Source organism: Helianthus annuus, chromosome 4 (assembly GCF_002127325.2).
Source record: "Helianthus annuus cultivar XRQ/B chromosome 4, HanXRQr2.0-SUNRISE, whole genome shotgun sequence".
NCBI classification, from domain to species: Eukaryota; Viridiplantae; Streptophyta; class Magnoliopsida; order Asterales; family Asteraceae; genus Helianthus; species Helianthus annuus.
In genome coordinates this window covers 114,030,560-114,045,451 of record NC_035436.2, presented here as the reverse complement: position 1 = coordinate 114,045,451, position 14,892 = coordinate 114,030,560, and the positions used below count along the sequence as shown (strand labels likewise).

Genomic DNA, 14,892 nt, shown 5'->3' with positions numbered 1-14,892 from the left:
AAGAAAATCAAAAGAAATCAAGGAATATCAAATCAAATCTTAAGAGATCTTGGCAAAATATTTTGGGGATCTTGGTGGGTCCTTGTGACCGAAATTCATATGGGAGGGGTTAAATGTAAATTTTGTTTGGTAAATTAAATAAAAACAGGTATTTAACTGGGTACCGAGTATTTTTTTTTCTAGCGTTTAAATCTCGGTTCATGGAGTTCTAAATTATTTTTATTTTTCTATAAAAATAAACTCGCCAAAATATTACTGAAATAAATTTCAGTTGCTGAGGCTGGCTGTGTTGTCCGCGTTTTGCAGTATAAGCACTGTGTTGCGCAGAAACACGCGGTACGCGCTTAAACTTGAAAAGAACGTTCTTAAGCGTTTTAATTTATTTTTTTTTTCAAAATGAACCTGATTAAAAATAAAATTTCAATCGTAACTGAATATCTTCTGGATTTAAATATTATCCGGGCGGGCACCAACGTTCGTTTCTTAGTTTTGTCGTAAATAGTTCTTTAATTCAAATAGTCATGTTTTTGCCATACCGAATCCTTCAAAACTTATTTCTAAGTTATGTAAAGGATATTTAGGGTATGTTTGGCTTACGTCACAGTTCCGGAATGTACGTCGCGTTAAACTGATTGCGTTTAAGCACCAGTTTGCGTATAACCTTCCAGAAAGTGATTTAGAGCCCGAAATCGAACAAGAATCAATATGTGCAAACGATACACATATTTATACAAATCCCAAGTATGAAATACAATATTTCATTGGTTTGGTATTTGGTTGATGGCTGAAGTGACACAGATGTCACATAAACGGACGGACAAAGCGAAAGAACAATTCAGACCATGGAAGATATGCTTAGAGCTTGTGTAATTGATTTCGGAGGTAATTGGGACGATCACTTACCGTTAATAGAATTTTCTTATAATAATAGTTATCACACAAGTATCAATGCTGCACCACTCGAAGCACTTTAAGGACGAAAATGCCGAACCCCAGTCTATTGGGCAGAAATTGGGGAAAAGCAACTATCTGGACCTGAAATAGTGTAGGAAACAGCCGACAAGATCATTCAAGTCAATGAACGACTGAAAGCAGCACGTGATCGACAGAAGAGCTACGCTGATAACAGACGTAAGCCGTTAGAATTCCAGGTAGGTGACAAGGTATTGTTAAAAGTCTCTCCCTGGAAAGGAGTGGTAAGATTCATCAAACGAGGGAAGCTAAGTCCCAGGTATGTTGGACCTTTTTGAGATTATTAGAAGAATAGGACCTGTAGCCTATCAGCTACAACTGCCAGAGGAAATGCCAGGAATACATGATGTATTTCATGTATCTAATCTCAAGAAATGCTTAGCTGATGAATCATTAGTGGTACCTCTTAAGGATATAGAGGTAAATGAACAACTTAAGTTTGTAGAGAAGCCTCTACAGATTGAAGACAGGAAAGTCAAGAACCTCAAGCACAAGAGATTAGTTCTAGTCAAAGTAAAATGGGATTTCAAAAGAGGACTAGAGTATACATGGGAGCTTGAATCAGAAATGCAAAGGAAATATCCACACCTGTTCCAGTAGACCTCGAGGACGAGCTCTAAAACAAGGTGGAGAGGATATAACAATCCTAAAGTAAACCGACACCCTCGTAATATTTTCCGACACCCTAAAAATATTTAAAATATCCAAATATGTCCAAAAATACACCCCATACGTGAAAACGGGCACCGAATACCTTAATTATTATTAAAATTAATTAAAAATGGAATTTTGGGTTTGAGGCGGGCCGCGTAAGCCAACCCTTAAGCTTACGCGGGCCGCGAGAAGGTGACGGCTGGCACGACCCCAGGCCGCCACGTGGCCCAACACCCATCGACCCTATATGCTGACCCGGATCAGCTATGCCGTTGACTCCCTTTGACGCGGGCCGCGTAGTCCCTGGTCTTGTTTTACGCGGGCCGCGTAGAGCTTAAAATCAGGCCCTATATAAGAGGGCATCGGGCCTTCAGTTTACGTCGCTCAAATTTCGACTTTCTCTCTCAATTTTCTTATAGTAGGCACTATACTCGGGCATAATACCCCCATAAATAACGAGGTTCTACTCCATTGTAAGTATCATAACCCCTGGATACGTATTAGATACTCTGCCCGATTGATCTAGGGTTCCGTAACGGCTGTCGTGGTTCTGCCTGACGTAGTCGTTGGAATGCCGTTTCGGGGAGGGTATTACTAATGTTAAAATGGGTTATTATACTAACACGTGTGCATTTGTATAGATTATTCCTAGGAAAACCTTACTGAAAACCTAAGACATCAATGTGAGTAATCTCCTTTTTAAACTGTTTTTACAAAACCTCACTTAATTAATTATATATTAAACAGTTATTGAGTATTTGTAAGGATACAATTACAGTCGGTAAATTTGGGGTTTTGTATACAAAATTTGTTACTGTCTTGCGAGGAGGAGTAACATGACCATAAGTCGGAACGACAGTACCGTGGGTAGTAATTGGTATGACTTGGAAATAAATGTAATTACGAGACCGCCCTCAATACTGTACAATGGTTTTTATTAAAACTTGATTGAACTGGGATTCACTCACCAGTATTTCCCACTAACAAAATGTTTTTAAACGCGTTTCAGGTAACAAAATGTGAACGCCAACTAGAAGCCAGCTGGACAACACTGAAGGCTTGAAAAAGTGGCAATAAAGTTACCTAAAAGAAATAGATATTTTTACTAAATAAAAATAGGATTTATTCCTATGAAAATGTATATACTGAAAACTTGGGTTTTATCCCAGGTGTTTAATATTATGAAAGTGTGGTATTTTACTCTGATAAAATATTTCCTAACTACGGTCCTGATGTAAATTCCGCTGCCAAATTAGACAAAAACAGAATATGTAACACCACGTAAAAACGTGTCCAATTATGTAAAGACACGTGTCCTGAACTCTGATTATGTGCAAAATTGAGTTTGTAGGACTCAAGTTGTTAAACGTGAAAATATGAATGCAAAGGGATTAAAAGTGTCAACATGTTAATTCTACCTCTGAGTGACCTTTTAATATTTCCAAAGCTTCATAAAATATAAATTCACCCTCATGATTATCTGATAAAGAATTCATGAGCTTTCGGTTGAAATTGTGATAATTTTTTCAACTTTCAAGAAACAGAGTTAAATATGCAAAAACCGACAAATCTTCATGCAATGGCCATTTCTAAAGAATCCAAGGGAACACTAGTGCATGGCATGGTAAAATGAGCAATGCAGACCTAATCATGTGGACTATTCCTACTGAAAATGTCTGAATATTCGAGTTTAAAAAGTTACATGATCAAATATAAAATTCTCAAGAATTTTTGTCTTCTGGTCATCGGATGCGGACCGTATGGTCCTAAGCTTACGGTTCGCAAGGACTTAACTGGGTGTTTCAGTTCAGAGTTGGATACGGACCGCATCCAATTGTTCTTACGGTTCGCAAGGGGTGGATACGGACCGCAAGAGATTTTGCTTACGGTCCGTAAGCTGGTCGTTGGGCAGAAGAATTGGACAGATGTATGTTTCAGCTGCATAACCGACTTAAACTCATTCTTTTCAATACCTTGGGCTGTTGGACAGATTTATTTTACTACTAGGACACCTGGGGTGATCCTAGGAGGTACCATGACAACTGCTAATGATCCAAGAGATTGGAATTTAGTATATAAGGGACTTGAGTGTTGAGTTCTCATACTCACATTTGCAACATCATCCAAGTACACTCACCTCTGGAGCTTGCAAGCAAAAGGAGAAGACTTAGAAGTGTAGAAAAGATAGCAAGGACCACAAGAGTTTTAATCCCTGCTTAGTCCTTTTAATTAGTTTAAAAACCGAAAAGTCAAACTTATCGTAATTAAGCTTTGACTTTCGGTTTAATCACAAATGGTCCAACCACTGATCAAAACGAAAGGGGTTATGGAACCATATTAAGGTAGGTGATTAACCTTAAAAGGGCACCTCCTAATTATTTCGTTTGATTAGTTAATTGTCGGGTCAAACTAGTTTGACAAAAAGTCAAATTGGGCAGAAAGTTTAAAAATGAATTAAATTTATAAAACAGAGGTTCTAAATTATTTTTAACATTCTAATAACTTGGTAATTAATATTAGAACATGTTTTAAAAGTTCTTACCCGGCAATTATCAGTCTAAGGTCAGTTTATAACCGAAAGTCGCAAAATCATGACTTTTGCTTTGACTTTTAGTTCTGACCCATTCAAGCTTAATTCTCCCATGTTTTAAGCTTCCATTAGGACCACATTACTCAGTAGTATAACCCTATGAAGTTATATCGCATGGTCCTTAGTAGTTTGAATTATATGCACTTGTTTGTTAATATGCTTATAAATGTCGTAAATGCCCTTTTGACACATAAATGAGATTTTTAGAAATATGAGTAGACTAAAACCTTTGCTATTGATATTTAAACTTATCCCGAAAATTTGACATCAGTTCTTGGTCCCAAATAGGAGTTATGCCCGATATCGTAATTAGAAGCTTTTTATTAATTAAATTGTGATATCATGCATAATACATGTTTAAGCTTGGATTTTGAACCAAAACTCATTACCTACTGTTAAGATATTATTTTTAAGGAATTTTAAGATTTTTGGTCAGATTATTATCTGTTTAAAACATAGAGTTCTTGTGTAATTCGGTTAATGACCATAATACCCTTTATGGACATAAAATGAGATTAACAAAGGATTTGAATGCCAAACTTTTTCCTACTAATTTAATACATTAAATAAATTATTTTGAGCATCTAAAACTGATCAAAATCTCAGATTTACATAAATATCTTGATTATCGCCAATTAGCGAGTTTCACACTAATTAGGTGCACAGTATGGTTTAAAACCATATTTAACATCTAAGACTTGTTACCTACTGATTTTTTAAACAAATTTAATTATTATTACAGTAGGTATAAGTTATGAACTCAGGTTTCCAAAAATGCCCTTAAAAGCCTATGTGAAATGACCAAAATGCCCTTTCGGGACATAGTTTGGTCATAAATAGTAAATTTCACATATGTATCATATCTTACTAATATAATGAGATAAATTAAATATTTTTACTGATGTCAAAGGACCAGAACTTCAGTTTATTATAAAATCTCCTTTATAATTATTAAAATGACCAAAATGCCTTACGGGACTTAAATTGATTTTAAGTACTTTTTGGGCATATATGTTAAGATCCTACTGATGTATTAACATATCTTAAGCATAATAACAAATAGGACCCGTATGTAATTCATTTGGTTACCTGTTACGCATTTATCTGTTCGGATCGGTTTTTGTGACTAGTTTACGTAAAATAACCGAAACGGGTTTAACCTTATCATTAAAGCCTCAATTCCAGAATGTGATTAGTTTACCCATATTATACAAGTATCCAAGCTTGTCGAGTCTAAACCACATTCTATTCCGATCTCCACTTAATCTAGCGTTTAGGACCGTAAGGTTTCTTCCTAGCTAGCCGGTCTAAGTCTTTGACTTAAGTAAAGACCCGTTAGCATCCTAATAGGTTATTAAACCTTCTATAAAGATTAGTAGCATCCAGTAGAAGGTACTGTCATAAAGTTTTAGGATTATACTGCTAAGTTACCTTTCACATTAGCTCAGGTAAATACTTTTAACTTATTTTCCCTTATACGGGTGATGTGTATAAAATGCAACATATAAATTACATCAAATGAGGCATAAAACTAACCCTTTTTAAGTACTAATGTTGGAAAAAGAGTGTTTTTGTCTTTCTTTTGTATTTTCAGAATTAAATGAGCTCAAATTAACAAAAGAAGCAAAAAGACAGCTAAATCTAACATAAATACAAGAAAAGGAACATAAGTGGATTGCCTGACCCCTCGACAGCATCCTCCCAAGCAAAATAGAGAAGGCAGAAGACTGAACACGCCCCGTGCTCAGCCAGCACGGGGCCGTGCCCAAGAAGCAGCAGAAAAGACAAACCAGTAGAAGCTTCTATTGCCCACCACGGGGCCGTGCCCAGTGAACACGGGGGCATGGCGAAAGTACTGCAGGCGCATTAATTGTAATTCCGAATTACAATTAATGAAGAGAGAGATTGTCAGACTGGCACGGGGCCGTGTGCAGCGGACACGGGGCCGTGCCTAGCCTTCTTTTCAGCCTATAAATAGGAGTGCTTGGTTTCATTGCAACTCATCCCTTGGCACACCACCTCTCTCACACTTCATCCACCACCCACCACCATCACAACACCATCATCCACCACCATCATCCATTGTCCATCATAGAGTGTGTGAGTCGTCTCGGGATTGAAGATTGATCGTAAGAGTTCTTGACAATCATGGCCATGTTTGCGTAAGTCTCTTACATCACTTGGTGAAGACAAGTGTTTAGTATAATACTTTTTATTTTTAATCTTTTGCACTTTTTATTTGGTTTTGTATTAATGACTTTAATAACTAGTTACTTATGTTGAAGGTGATTCTTCCTTATCGTTTGTCTGTGGTGTCTTGGCATTATTTTACTGTCTATATAAAATAAAAGATTTTCACCATTCATATCTCCACGGTCTATATGGAGGTATGTTGGCTACCTGGTCTTGCCCTTGTTCAGCGTTTAGAGGTCCTGCAAGGGACCTGGGTCAAATTTAGTAGGATCTCCTTCAATGCCCATAGGTATTCGATGGCGGGGATCCAAACTCTTTGACCCCCTCATAAGTTAACTACTATTAATACTATAACCCGGCTATTTAGGACTGTATCCCTGCTGACTCAGACCACTTAGTCGAGGGTAACGTCACCTCCAAAAGAGGAGCCTACCATAATTTGCATTAATAACTTAATTCATTATCTTTCAATAATCCGACCCTTTAGGATTGTATCCTTGCTGACTCAAACTACTGGGTTGAGGGTAACGTCGCCTTCAAAAGAGGGGCCAACTACAATAACTAAGATAATCTCTTAAACAAGTGCAAAAGTGCGAAAATAATCAAAGGTTATACTAATACACGAGTCGGATCCAAGTGATTCATCTTGTCTATCTGTTTTTTTATTTTTATTTTACTTTTCAGCATTTAGTTAGTTTTTATTTTCTTAGTTTAAAAATCTTTTCTAACATTTTGATTTGATTAGACGTTGAGGATAAACCGGTACTAAAAGCTCTTGTGTCCTTGGACGACATCGGTATCTTACCAACACTATACTACGTTCACGATGGGTGCACTTGCCCATATGTGTGTTTAGTGTTAGTGAATATCGTGTTTTATAAATTTAAAACTTGGCTAAAAGTGTAAAAAGGGCTTAAAATATACATCTAAAATATATATACACTGACACGCATCAAGTTTTTGGCGCCGTTGCCGGGGACACGAGGATTTTAAGAAAGTTAGGAATCAACGGCCTAATCATATTTTTATTTTTCTTTTTTATTTTTTAGGATTTTCTTAGTTTTTCAGCTTCTGCAGAGCTCAACACGGGCCGTGCCTGCTGAACACGCCCCCGTGCCCAATCATTGGAACTGGCAATCTTGTTTTAAGTAAGACAGTAAGCTGAACAAGGGGCCGTGCTCACCCAACACGCCCTCGTGCCCAAGTTTCACTTACTGAAAACAGAACCGTTAGATCCCGACGGTTGGTAATTTCTGACACAAACATGAGTGATGGTAATTCTTATTACTTTCGGCACTCTTATGGTACGTGGTGTCAATTATGTGGAGGCAAACATAAAGAATTAGAATGTTACTTTCTAAATTATAGGCCCCACTACATAGACCCACCGACTCCTTATAACCTTAAGAGGGGCGAAAGTAAAAATAATCACTATCTCTCCCTCGAATGCGCCCAGCCAGATATTCTAGGAGAAATGCTCCTTGACGAGTTATTTCAACTAGAAGAGCTAATTTTAAATTGGTCAAAAGAACTTAGGAAGGATTTCATTGATCCTCCCCAAGACGAAGACCATGAAAAAATGTTGGGATCGCATTCCAACAACCTCGTTGCTTCCAAAAATACCTTCATACCTAGCAAAGACTTAGACAATAGTCGTCCCTGTGTCGATTGTGCCGTGAAGGACTCTCCATCGACTTCGTTCGGTGTATACATAGACCTGAGCGATTCGGCATATACCTTCTTTAACGAGAGCCCGGGAAAGGGTTGGACTTGTCCACCTAGAATGTAAATAGGAATCACCCTCACCGACAACCTCTTGCGTTCTCGACTTAGTCTAGGACAATTAAGGTATCTTAGGCACTTTGGGGTTGTTCCAACCAGTCAGGAGCCACCCGATACTAGTAAGTTCCTTAAAAATTAGACAAACTTCATAAAACAGTCTCTCGACACGGGGCCGTGTACAGCCAACACGCCCCCGTGCCCACCAAAAGATTCCCTTCTGACCCTCACGTCAGAATACGGACAAACTGTGTCAGAATTCCATCTGCACACGGGACCGTGCCCACTGAACACGGGGCCGTGTCCAGAATGCTGTCGTTTTCTATAAATGCAGCCAAGAATTCTGCACACTTGGACCAACTTGGGACAGAGATTTGAAGGAATCTTCTCTCAACTATCCTAGGTAAGTTCTAAAAGAAGGTTCCAACAACCCATCTTGTCCTTTCCTCTTTTAGCCATTACCTTCTTCTTCATCTTTCTCCAAGCACCTCCATTAAAGTTTGAACTTTTCAAGCTTTGTGGTAGGGATTGATGAGTTTTGTTCAAGGAATCTTAGTAAAAATATGTTGTATAACATGGTTTTAAGTTATTAATGTTTAAAAAGACCCCACAAGTTCAGAAAATAACTTAAAACCTCAAGTTTCCTTGCTTCAAAACTCTGTAGAAAGATGAACACGGGGCCGTGCTCAATGAGCACGGGGCCGTGTCCGGTTTATTGTTTCAACAAATAAACTATTTTCAGTTTATTTTCCGTAGAATGTCAAGTGAAAACAGCGAAACATCTTCCGTGCATTCATCAGACAACCGAAGAGGAAGAAGGCCCTCCATTCAAAACTATGTAATAGCATTAAGGGAGGCTCTCGACGAAATGACGTCAGTAGAGGAGGTCCTAATCGACCGTATTAACGATCTTACGGTGGGACTCGAGAATAGCTTTCAAGAGATTAACCTCTTGCACCAGAGGTTAAATATTCTTGTAGCACCTCCAATGGAACCAGTCCTCCCTCAACAGGATTGGAACCTGGCAGTCGAAGTTAACAACACTACCGGGTGGGACGACTTTCCGGTGGAACCTCCCATGGAGCACCAACAAGAGATCCCGGTGGAAATCGCAACTCCTCAAACTAACGCTAATGAGCCTTCTTTCCTCCTTCCAAGGGAGGTGGAGGAGTGGCTCACCGACATATGAGGAAAGCCACACCCGGAAGAAGGAGTTTTATAAAGCCACATCTAACCAAGACTACTAGCTTCTTGGAAATTTTGCTAATTAAAATAACGTATAGGCTAGAACTCCATGGTTTAATGCTTCTTTGTTTCCTTATCTAGCTTAATATAAATTTAGGACTATGTAAGATCTCTCTATGGTTTAATGGAATGATGGTTTAAGGCTTGAATGGTCCATAATAAATAAAACACACTCATGGTGGTAAAGGATGAAAAGGGAAACGAGAAACATGGCCCCATGCACAAGAACAAGGCCAACCGTCAACAATTTCTCCATTACAATAGGCTCAGCACGGGCCGTGCCCAGCCCACACGGCCCCGTGCTGAACCCCCTGCAGAAAAATGCCCAGTTCAGGTAACTGGACACGGGCCGTGTTCACCAGACACGCCCCCGTGTCCAGGCTTCTGTTTCTTTTCTTTAATTTTCGTTACTGGCACTTGAACACGGGGCCGTGCTCGGTCCCCACGGGGCCGTGTCCAGCCTGCCAGTAACACAAATTTTTGCTTTTAACACCATGTTACACATCTAATCAACCTAAAAATTTATTTTTGGGACACATTGAGGACAATGTGTAATTTAAGTGTGTGTGGGGGGGGGGGATGCTAAAACCTTGAATTTTGCAAGTCCTAATAACAAGCCTTACACAAAACTCTATTGGAACCGCTAATCACCCCAAATTTTTTTTTTTCAAAAATTTCATTTTTTTACTTGTCTAAAGTTTAAGTTGTGAATTCTAAGACTAACAAGGTTATATTTTTACAAATTTACAACCGATAGCGTCGTGATAAAAAGAACCAACATAAGAAAATTATGAAACGGCATGACAAGCTTAGTTAAAATTCGATTATATATACTCGATCACATATAAAAAACCATTCCCACAAAAAGTGAGTTTTGAGCCTTTATTGAGCATACAAATATACATCTTTACGCTAAATGCTCATTTTTCGTTTCTTGTGTGAATAGCCGCTTGGTTCTTACGACTCTAGAACTTGCCACGACAATTCATTCCCGGTCCTTACCAACTTAAACCCAAGTAAGTAAATGATGGAGGCATTAGGACTAACCCCTTTTTCTTTCAAAACCATTATTTTTATTTTTCTTTTCACCTACCCAAAAACTCCCCCTACACTACTAGAAAATAGAGCTTTTGCCACCACTTTTTCGGTAACAAAATGGTCACAATTACCATGTTGCCACCGTTTAGCAACCGAAAGTGCGGTGGCAAAAACACTCGTGTCAATTGCCCTGTTGCCACCAAATAGCTACCACTTTTATATTTTGCTACCGGATTTTTGCCACCACAAAAACGGTCAAAATAATTTGCGACCGCTCCTTGTTTGCCACATGACCAGGACTTTTTACTACCAAGTTGCTACGGTTGTTTTGCCATGGTTTTAATACGATTTAGCCACCAATATTGCCACTATTTAGCCACCAATTTGCTACTATTTAGTTGTAGTATTGAACATTTACTACCAATTAGCCACCTCTTGCATTGAATATTTGCTACCATTTAGCAACCACATTGAATATATGCTACCACATCTGTTTCCCTATTTGCACATTTCCCATTTTTTTCCTGTTGTTTTCATAACAATTACATTTCAATAAAATTGCAAAATTATATAAATACTCCAATAAAATTACGAAACCACAAAATTATATAAAACAATTCTATTATAGTTTTTCATGTTACAAAATCATATAAAACAATTTAATAATAAATACCAACTAAAATGTTAAATAACTGGAATTATCCTAATATGATAAACATCGAAACATTCAAAACTAAGTGTTTATAACATATCTTAGAACAATAGCTGTTAACGTAGCTTCAACTTGTGATATCCTATCGAGCATAGTATCTTTATCCACCTTATCTTTTTTCTTTTTCAGCCGACGGCCCCGCAATAATTCTATTCAACTTTTCTTCTTCTTCATCCTTTTCATCAACAAGCTCCTTGATAACCAAGTTTACCTTTTCAATTTACGAAACAACCAATAAAGAAAATCCAAGAGTCAGAATTAAAGAAAACTAATAACGGGTCAAGTTGGTTGAGGAAGAACAAAATCCAATCTTAGTTATACACTTCTAGTTTGTATAATGAGTTAAATAGCAAGTATCTATGTGTAGAGGCGGCTAAACAAGTGGGTCGGTTATCGGGTCAAGTAACATATCAAAACGGGTTTAGGTCGGTATGGGCCACTTCAAAACAGGGTCAAAATGGGTCGTGTTAACCCACTACTACATAGCTAACATTACTTATTATTAAAAAAAATAATTTTGTTACTAATATAGTTAACCGGTAAAATATGTTTTTCTATTACTTATTTTGCTTCCAAAATTATTTTTGCTAGTCGTTGGCAATAGGCGCGGAGTATTTTTATAATTCGTAAAAGCTTTATACAGAAATACCTTAAATCAGAACACACCTTTATTCAGTTTTCACAATGATCTTTTCTCATATCTCCTTGTTTCTCAAAAGACTTTCATTAAACTACAACCAAAAAAGAACAATATCAATAAGAAAACATCCTTTCATCGGTTATACGGAGGTAAACACTTACATCATCCACCAACTCCTTTTCTTTGAGACTTTTATCCAGCTTGGCTTGCATCTTTTTAAATTTTTTTATTTTTCTTTGGAGATTTGTTCACAACATATGAAATATCCATCTCATTTTGTTATTCAAGTTTCTGGAGTAAAGATTCATAATACTGCAAAAAACAAATCTCTATATGAGCTGCTAAACAATAAAAATTTATGAAATAATGAATATACTGGAGATGCCAATCTTATCAGGTTGGCAGGTTGAATCATTGAACCCTAACACGACCCATATATTTATTCCGAACACATCAACCCTAACCTCGACACATTTATAAAACCGTGTAGTCCGGACAAACCCATTCATTTTAAATGAGTCAAACCAGTTGATGGGTTTTACACGAGTCATAAGCGGGTTGGCGGTTTGTAATAAATGGGTTAAAATGGATTAACAGGTCGATATGTTCATATAAAACATGTCGACCTGTCAACCTGCTTATATGACCTGATTGATGGGTCATGTGGTCAACATGTTTAATTAAAAAGGTCATCGAGCCACAGCCTGCATAACCAAAGGTTTAGAGGTGACAACTCAGAACCTGTTATTTTTGCTAAAGTGTTTTTATGTTTCAGTTCAAACCATAGTTGTCAAAAGTGCAAAAGGTGCGCGCCTAGGGTTAAATTCGGGTTCTAACCATATACTCTGAAACCAGTTTGAACACAGTCAAACCTGGCCGAAACCAGTCAACCCGGTTTTCAACCCAATCAGACCCAACCCTTTCTTCTCGAAAAACGACTCCAACCTGACCCGGTTCTGACTACGTTGACCCAACCCGAACCGATTCAGGCTTAGAAGCGAATTGCGCACCTCCAGTATAAGGTTCGTTGTCAGACTTTATTTATGTCAGTTGTCAGACTTTATTTACATTGCCTGCTACTGCAATCTCTTCTAATCCAACAAAATATCACAACAAGAGCACAAAAAAGATATAAAAAACAAAAATAGAGCTTCATACAAGTGAGGAATATGCTGATGCCTTGAGATTATCCCCTTCCTCATTTGTCTCATAAGCCATAGTACATATCGCACAACATAGCGCAGCTCTGCACCTTCAGAACACGGTATATCACAACCATTAGTAAATATGTTACCGAAAATAACAAACTATGAAACCAAACTTCATTGGAATATGCACACGCCAAGTGTCATCTATATGAGAAATACCAAAACAAATCTTCGGTTGTCCGATAAAAATGGTAGCATTTCCTTTTTCATAAAATTTCAAGAAAATTTTACCTATTAATACAAGTGTGTCAACCGTGTCAGCTACACAGAATCACTTGAAATTATGCCATAAAAAGAATCAAACAACAGAATTCAAAGAGGATGTGCCTAAGTCCAGCGATACTGATCCGATAAACAATATCCATAAACAAACACCGGAAGTATAACAGTATTTCATCTAGTTTCAAAATCCTCAAATTGGAACCCTAATATCAGAAACACAAAATGAAGAATCTCGAATAAAAACGAAGCCCTAAATCGAGAATCACGCTAGTAATGGGACTTCATTCCCTATGTTTTCAAAACCTAAAATCGAAATCAGACAACACCGTAAAAAGAAAAATCAGGGTTAAGATGAGAGATTCTTACTTGAATATATGGAGATGTTTACGAATCTACCATGGAAGACCACCAAATCGATCAGAGCAAATGTATGGAAGCAGGGTTCTTTGAATGGCTTGACGCAGGGGAGCGGGTGAGAAGCAGGGATTAAAATTTTGGAGGAGAGTTATTTGGCTGGAACCCTAATTAATAGACTTTTGATGCGTGCAGATCTATAAAAAAATCCGTCAATTTGAATTTTTATGTTGTCACCGATAATCAAGTGTGGGGGTATTTGATGTGTGTAAAATGCAACATATAAATTACATCAAATGAGGCATAAAACTAACCCTTTTTAAGTACTAATGTTGGAAAAGAGTGTTTTTGTCTTTCTTTTGTATTTTCAGGATTAAATGAGCTCAAACTAACAAAAGAAGCAAAAAGACAGCTAAATCTAACATAAATACAAGAAAAGGAACATAAGTGGATTGCCTGACCCCTCGACAGCATCCTCCAAGCAAAATAGAGAAGGCAGAAGACTGAACACGCCCCGTGCTCAGCCAGCACGGGGCCGTGCCCAAGAAGCAGCAAAAAAGACAAACCAGTAGAAGCTTCTATTACCTACCACGGGGTCGTGCCCAGTGAACACGGGGGCGTGGCGAAAGTACTGCGGGCGCATTAATTGTAATTCCGGATTACAATTAACGAAGAGAGAGATTGTCAGACTGGCACGGGGCCGTGTGCAGCGGACACGGGGCCGTGCCCAGCCTTCTGTTCAGCCTATAAATAGGAGTGCTTGGTTTTCTTGCAACTCATCCCTTGGCACACCACCTCTCTCACACTTCATCCACCACCCACCACCATCATAACAACATCATCCACCACCATCATCCATTGTCCATCATAGAGTGTGTGAGTCATCTCGGGATCCAATATTGATCGTAAGAGTTCTTGACAATCAAGGCCATGTTTGCCTAAGTCTCTTACATCACTTGGTGAAGACAAGTGTTTAGTATAATACTTTTTATTTTTAATCTTTTGCACTTTTATTTGGTTTTGTATTAATGACTTTAATAACTAGTTACTTATGTTGAAGGTGATTCTTCCTTATCGTTTGTCCGTGGTGTCTTGGCATTATTTTACTGTCTATATAAAATAAAAGATTTTCACCATTCATATCTCCACGGTCTATATGGAGGTATGTTGGCTACCTGGTCGGGGGTTAAGGGAACGGTTTGGTAAGGGTCTTGCCCTTGTTCAGCGTTTAGAGGTCCTGCAAGGGACCTGGGTCAAATTTAGTAGGATCTCCTTCAATGCCCAT

General features: G+C 38.0%; 1 long non-coding RNA gene across 3 annotated transcripts; it reads right to left on the bottom strand.

Annotated features, from left to right (window-relative positions):
- Positions 1–11,878: 11,878 nt before the first annotated feature.
- LOC110934765 lies at positions 11,879–13,787 on the bottom strand. Of its 3 annotated transcripts, none has more exons than XR_002588604.2 (3): positions 13,620–13,787; positions 12,982–13,075; positions 11,879–11,914 (listed from the first exon to the last, which is right to left on the bottom strand). It is a non-coding gene; the product is annotated as an uncharacterized LOC110934765 (long non-coding RNA). The 3 variants fall into 3 exon arrangements; XR_004890328.1 differs by lacking the exon at positions 11,879–11,914 and adding an exon at positions 12,025–12,135; XR_004890329.1 differs by lacking the exon at positions 11,879–11,914 and adding an exon at positions 12,025–12,114.
- Between the last annotated feature and the right edge of the window lie 1,105 nt (positions 13,788–14,892).